Source organism: Ailuropoda melanoleuca, chromosome 2 (genome assembly GCF_002007445.2).
Source record: "Ailuropoda melanoleuca isolate Jingjing chromosome 2, ASM200744v2, whole genome shotgun sequence".
Taxonomy (NCBI): Eukaryota; Metazoa; Chordata; class Mammalia; order Carnivora; family Ursidae; genus Ailuropoda; species Ailuropoda melanoleuca.
In genome coordinates, this window is record NC_048219.1 from 169,956,389 (window position 1) to 169,963,987 (window position 7,599).

A 7,599-nucleotide genomic window follows, 5' to 3' on the forward strand; every position below is an offset into this window, starting at 1 on the left:
CCCACCCCCCCCCCCCCCGCTCATGCACATCTCTCTCTCTCTAATAAATAAATGGAAAGAGTAGACTTTAGGGGTGTCTGGCTGACTTAGCTGGAAGACTGTATGACTCTTCGATCTCAGGGTCGTGGGTTCAAGCCCCACACTGGGTGTAGCGATTACTAAAAATAAATAAACTTTTAAAAAAGTATTTTATGGTTTATGAATTACATCCCAATAAAACTGTTACCAAAAAATTTAAAAAATAAACAGGCTGTGCAAGGCCCCTCCTAAGACAGGAGTGATGAATTAACAGAGTGAATAGGCAAGAAAGCAGGGCTCAGGGCTATGGTCTGCCCTGGGGGAAGGGCCGCTGGTAGGAAGGTAAGTTTGGTAGGCCTGCCCCCAAACTACCTTCCCCACTGCCTGGCTTAGTGAATTGTGCTCCACCCTAAACTACGTATTACTTTGGCAGGTGAAGGCTTTTGATAATCAAGAGCCTCCTATTAACACACAGATACACCCAGGAGAGTTCTAGAATAACAGTCTCTCCTGAAGGTGGAAGCCAATCTTGCAGGAGAAGCTGCTGACCCCTGCATTCAAATGTGTTAGCACAAGTATTGCAAAAAATGCTGAGACTCAGCTGAGCCCATAGCCATGGGGGCGGGGGAGAGGGTTGAGACAGGGACCATGTGCCTGACTCCAAAGAGACCACTGGCGGGTGAGAGCAGGTGTGGGATGGATATGCGACAGAGAAAGGACAACATGGAGAATGGGAAAGCCTGGGGCTTTTCAGCGCATCATAGGAGGTGAAGGTTGGACGTGGCAGAGACAAGCCTCACATCCCACGATGAGGTCCCAAGCCTCCCTTCACCATGTCACACTTCAGGATGGGACTAGGGCACAGACTGGAAAAGACCTCTAGTAGGTTCACAACAGACCAAGATAGGATGTGAAAGAAATCAGGAGGCATAGTGTCACAAGCCAAGATGGCATGGCAGGGCCCCAGGGGGCTTCACGCCAGGAAGAAGAGATCACTAAGGACCAGGACAGGCCATCAGCCACAGTGGCAGGGCCAGCGCGGTAAGCCCAAGTCTCCCCCTGCCTCAGGGAGCTGAGTGTGGGTTGGTTCTGCACAAACTAAACACAAACGATGTTAAGTACCACAGCCAGCCCTCACTTGCCTCGAGAGAAGGATCTGCACGAAGAAATCCGTCAGGAATCAATGGGCTGCCATTCCTTCCTCCTGTCAGTCAACACCGCGGAAGGTCTACCTGGCACAGGACCGATAGCAGGTACTGAGTTCATGCAGAGATTGACTCCTGGCTCCTGAACGCGGTGGGGAAGGAGTCACATCCGGAGTCAAAAAGAAAGCAGAAGACGCTGCGCCTATGGTCCTTGCCGGAGAAAGCCATTCTCCTTTCACGCTCCCAGGGGCGGCTTGGGGGAGGGGCATGAACAGTGTTACCGCCTGCTATTTTGTGAGCAGGGAGTACTGGACGGGCCTGGAGAGAGGGCATCCTGGAGGGGGCGAGGGCAGGCACATCTGGAGAAGCAGGAAGGCCGTTCGGCCTCCGCGGCTCTCCAGCTTACACGCATCAGAATCACCTGATTCCGGTCCCGCCCCAGCGTCTGGGTGGAGGCTAAGAATCTGCATTTCTAGTTAAGTCCCCAGATGCTACCGCTGCAGACGCTGCCGAGGGCCACCTCCCTCGATTAACCATCTCCCCTGTTTTCCCAGGTTGCCTGAGCAGACGGGTCCTGTGAAGATACACAAAGAGGGCTAAAAGGAAGGGCCCAGCATCAAACAGGCTGGCTGGAGAGAAGCAGGAGAGATGCCATTAAGAAACTCAAGTAGGTGCACCTGGGTGGCTCAGTCGGTTAAGCATCCAACTCCTGATCTCGGCTCAGGTCTTTTTTTTTGTTTGTTTTTTTAATTTATATACTTATTTTAGAAAGAGAGAGAGAGCATGGGGGAGGGGTGCGCAGAGGGTGGAGGTGCGCAGAGGGAGAGGGAGAGAGAGTCCTAAGCAGACTCCATGCTAAGCACGGAGCCCTACATGGGGCTTGATCCCAAGACCCCGAATCACGACCGGAGCCAAAACTAAGAATTCTATGCTCAACCAACTACACCACCCAGGAGCCCCTCAGCTCAAGTCTTCATCTCAGGGTCCAGCGTGGAGCCCACTTAAAACAACAACAGCAAACCCTAGTAGTAGATACTAATAGGAGTAACACTGATCTCTTGTGCACTTACAATGTGCTGAGCACACTCTGTGTGCTTTGTAGTTTATCTCCTTCACACCACACAACAGCCCTACAGAGGTCTATTCGTATCCCCTATTTATATGTATCAGCAAATCAAAGCACGAGGAAGGTAATAAGTGCTGGGGGTGCCAAGATTCAAGTCCAGCTCAAGTGCCCTCACCCTTAACGGCTGTGCCCTGCAGTTATCAAAGGGTATAGAACTGACATGGGAAAGAGAGAAGCTAGAATGTTCTTTCCCTCATGAAGCCTCCTGCCAGGCCTTCAACTAAGCACCTCAACTCTGCAAGCCATTCTTTTTGGAAGAGAACTGAAAAGGGAAGTGTGAGTTTGCTAGGGCTGCCAAAACATACCACAAACTGGGGGGCTTAAACAACAGAAACATATTGTCTCACAGCTCTGGAGGTTGGAAGTCCAAGGTCAGGGTGCAGGCAGGGTTCGTTCCTTCTGCTGACTGTGAGGGAGAATCGGTTCCGTGTCTCTTGCCTAGCTTCGGGCAGTTTGCCTGCCGTCTTTGGTGGATAGACACACCACCCTGACCTCCGTCTTCTTGTTCACATGGTGTTTTTGCAGTGTGCTTGTCTGTCTCCACATTTCCACTTTTTTTATAAGGACACCATCATATTGGATTGAAGGCCATATTCCAATATGACCTCAGCTTAAGTAATTACATCTGCAATGACCCTAATTCCAAATAAGGTCATATTCTGAGGTAAGGGGGTTTAGGACTTCACTGCATGAATGGCAGGGTTGGGGGTGGAGGGCACAGTTCAACTCATAACAGGAAGCAAACATCTTCCTGGAACTAACTCCAAATGCCTCGATCCTAAAGATATCAAAAATACTTCCCTGGGCAGGCCCACCTGCCACACCGTCGCCACTAAGTAAGAAGTCCCACTTTCCTCCAGGACTTGAGAAACCAGCACCTATGATGTAGAAACAACTAGGAAAAAGGAGGAGTATGTTAAGGGAATTTTTATAACGAGAATTCTCTTTTTTCCCCCTAACACTTGGCTTCAACTTTAATGTTACTCTTTCAGATGTATATACCATCCAATTATAAGGTAGAAATGCAGCAAGTCAGGGGATAATGGTCTTTTGATACCTGCCACTAATGAGTGTGTGAACCTCTCCCCTTTGAATAGCATTTGAATAAAAGCTGAGCTCATTTTTGGAGAGCAAGGTTGAATTAGAGAAGACGGATGTGAAGATTTCTCTGAACAAAGGTCTAAGAAGTAAAGTGAAGAGAGCTGATGTTCTGAATCAGACCGCCTGGGAAAGACATGGTGATCTATTGATTTCATTATTAGAGATTTCCCACATCCTTCCACCACTCAGCGTGCAATGGGCCAAATGGAGAAAGCCGCAATATCTGAATCTTACAAGAAGTTCCTATGGTGAGGGATTGGAAGAGCAACCTTTCTCTGGGTACTTCTTTTTTTAGGCAAGCACCTTAATTAATTGGAGAGAGAACAGTGAGGAAATTCTTGAGAATGCCAATTCACATCCAACGCAGAATTCAATTTGGTTGAATGTCCATCATACAGGTGAAAATAAAGACTCAGGTTCCAGCCTTTGCTATAAAGACCTCTTCTTTTCTTTATTTGCTGTTTATTAGACTCCTGTGACGTGTCAGGCATTGTGAAAACAATGAGTGAGAAAGTCAGAAGCACCCAGCAGCTCCTTGCAGGAAGCCCTGCAGCCTGCAACCAGTACTTTTCCTCATGCATAAGTTTTGATCAGTAATGTGAAAATAGAAAATTGAATTTTCCTAAGGACTCCAGTTCCACAAACATTCACCCAGTCCTCAACGTGGGTCCAGACAGTGTGTTCAGGGCTAGAAGGCTGGAGAGGAAGACAGGAGGATGGGATCTATGGTGAGTTAGATGGGGCCCCTGCCTGGGAGACACAGAAATAGGGCCGGGAAGACAGACCTGTCAGTGACCGAGATCAGTGCTCAACAGACACCAAGCAGAGAAGGGACTTATTCTCAGTGCCGAGGGAGAGTAGGGAAAGGCTTGAGGGAGTGAAGTGCACCCTTTATGCTGGGCCCTGAAGAAGGAGATGCTTTCTTTGGTAAAGAACTGACGAAGGACAGGCGAGTTTCAAGGTAGCGTGAGCAAAGGTCCTGGACATGAAAATGCCACACTGGCAAGAAAGGCATGTAGCAAACCCAGTCGTCCTCAGTAATACAGCTCCTTCCTCCCAGCCCTCTCATCCTGTACTAGGGACCCAAACGCTTAGTTCAGAAGGCAGCCAGGAAACAGCCGGGCTCCGAGAGCCATCGGAGCAACTCAGGTGAGGCAATCATTGGAAACTTAAAAATTGGCATGGGTCAGGGGTGGTGACAAAGAGCATGTCATCTAAAGGGGACAGCTGCTGCTCAGCCTGGCATGCTGTAAAATTAGAGCAGCACAATTCAGGGATTTTTTTTCACAGAAGCCAGAAAAACACGGAGTATATGTGTATATACACTCGCACATATATACAAGTATAGACATATACATATGTGCACACATACATACATTTATATATTTTTTCTCAATTTTAATATCCTTAATACATTGTGCAGGACAAATAAAACACATCTATATCTGTGGGCCAAATTCAGACCCACTGGCCACCTTGGCACAAGTGGAAAGGACACAGAAGTTCCAAGAGGGTAACTGACTTGTGCGAGGCCACGTGGCAGGTGCAGAGGAAGGGGCTCGGATCCCGGGCTGGGCTGCTGCAGCCCAACGCTGAGCTTGTGGCAGGGTGGGCCTGGGAGGGAAATCCCTCCAAGGATGCAGCTGGAAGTGGTGGGGAGAAGTGGAACGGGAGCCCAAGGGCACAAAGGAAGGCAAGAGCTGGTCATCGAGGGACAAGGTGTCCCAGCAGATGATTAGGAAAGTCTACACACCTGTGCACTCACCGGTGAGGAGGGGCAAGAATGAACATACTAAAACTGTGGCATGAAGAGAGACCAAAGAGCTGAAAAAGAACAAACCTGGAGTCACCACAACTGTGGATATTAAATTCTAAGGGGGGGGGGGTGCCTGCATCCAGAGTTGGTTGGGAATCTGACTCTTGGTTTCGGCTCAGGTCATGATCTCATGGGTTGTGGGTTCAAGCCCCATGTCTGGCTCCACACTCGGCACTGAGTCTGCTGGTCCCTCTCCCTCTGCACCTCACCTCTGCTCATGCACTCTTTCTCTCTCTCAAATAAATATTTTTTAAGAAATTCTAAAGGGGTTAGTACTCAATAGTGGTTTCAAATACTAAAATGAAAATTTACTACCAATTTAAGAAAAACACCAACCTGCGCAAAATAAACCTGAAAAGAGAAACCAAATCCTGGACTCTCCACCCCCTGCCTTCCCTTCCGGCCACAATTTCTTTCCATCAATAATCAGAACAGCATCCTCCAGGAGCGCGGGTCTGTGGTGGGACCCGACTGCCTGTTTCCGTAGTCAGTGTCTCCCTGCAGGAGCTAGACATGGAGGACAATGTCTGGAAGCCTCTATTTTGTAGTTGTTGGCCACCATGATAATCCAGTTTTTGAAAGGGAGTTTTTGCAGGCAGGAAAAGCAGGGTCCCAAGATGATCACTGTCATCTGAACAAGTTCATGGCTTGTGCTGCTCCTGACCTCGTGGAGGAGAATATGTGGCTTATCGAACAGCATATCCTTGAAACCTGCGGACAAGTTCAATGAGTGGTCGGTTTCAGCATTTGTTACTGCAGGTCATGTGGGATTTCTTATGCTTCATGACATAAGGCAAAAACATGGAATAAAGGGCTTCTTTACCGATGTCTATGATTTATACATAAAGTCTGTAATGAATCCACTTTATGAACCCAATTCTGCTATGGGATCAAGCACATTTAACAGAAAAGTTCAGTTTCTTGGGAAGAAACATCTGTTAGGTTGAATGGAGAAAAAATTGGAAATAAACAGTGTCACTACAATGGGGAATTCTCAAGAATGAGTACATTGTAAGTAGCTTGATTAGATAGCCTGGAAAGGTGAAAGAAGGAAGGGAGGGAGGGAGGGAGGAAGGAAGGAAGGAAAGAATGGTATGAAGCCATGACAGCCGAAGGCACAGCAGGACATACCGTATTGGGTGTGAGTGTGCCAAGGAAAGCTCCGTCCCTGTCAAGACTTTACCATAATTACATACACTCTTCGTGATTTCTGTGGAAATGAAGCTCAGAAGGATTCTTGGGGAGGACTCACAAAAGCCACAGAGCAAATCTCTTTGACTCAGACTGGTCAACATCGGGTTAGGTAAGGAGCCTGATTCATGGGAAATAAAAGGGGAAATGAATTAATCATTTTGTGAAAGGTGAGGACTAAAAGTCTGCCAAGTCTCCATGGGCAAGGGTTTAACTTCCCTCTACAGGTTTCTTCCTCTTTTACGAGTCATCGTCCCCCCAAAGCCAGGCTGTATGAAATGCGATGGCAACACTTCATTCAGAGCAGCTCTCGGAGAGCAGAGCTCAGATGGGTGGGAAGGAAGGAAGCCTTGGACCCAGGGGACAGAACCAGGGACAGTTGGCAGCCAGGGGCTCCTGAGCTTCCCCACTGAGGCCAGGCGCACAGGGTCAAGCTGTGCCCCAAGATTTCAAGAGGGGGGGTTTCCTTCCTCCCATTTTTGTGAAGGCTTTTTTCTACTAGACATCTATGTTTAAAGCTCCCCCTCCCCTCCACACTCCATGCGGCAGCCATAAAGTCCATTCGGGCAACTTTCAAAATACCTTCGTGGTGCCCCTGTCTGAGCAGCGGCTTCGGGAACCGGGCACAGGCTGCGAACCTGCCCGAACTTCGCAAGACGAAGACGGAAGAAAGGAACGAGTGTTGGATGCGGTGGTGGGGTGGTGGAGGGCAAAGCACTGACTCCCCAACAGAGACGGACGGGAACACCCCGTTCCTCCCAGCGCTTCTGGAATCAACAGCAGACCTCAGCTGCCTGGAGCCATGGGAGGCTCGATTTCACTAACCTTGTATTTTTCCCTTTTCCTTTCTGCCTGGTGGCTTGCGTGTGTGTGTGTGTGTGTGTGTGTGTGTGTGTGTGTGTGTGTGAGAAAGACACCTCATGAAAAGTTCTGCCAGAAACCCCAGAATCCCACACAGTTTGTAACTGAGAAGCGATATAGCTCAGGGCTCCAGCTCTGGGGTCAAACAAACTTGAGTTCTTGCCATGGTTTCATCACTTCCTACCCACATGAACTTGGGTGCATCAACGGACCTCTCCAAGCCTCTGTTTTCTCACCTGTAAAATGGGACGACCTAATAAAGTTTGTGTCTAGAAAGAGAAAATGGGGAGGCAGTGAGGTCTGCTCTTTTCTCCTAACAGGACTTATTGAAATACCTGAAA

At 48.6% G+C, this 7,599-nt stretch overlaps 1 pseudogene; it reads left to right on the forward strand.

Annotated features, from left to right (window-relative positions):
* Positions 1–5,729: 5,729 nt before the first annotated feature.
* LOC100465079 lies at positions 5,730–6,153 on the forward strand (annotated as a pseudogene).
* The last annotated feature ends 1,446 nt before the right edge of the window (positions 6,154–7,599 follow it).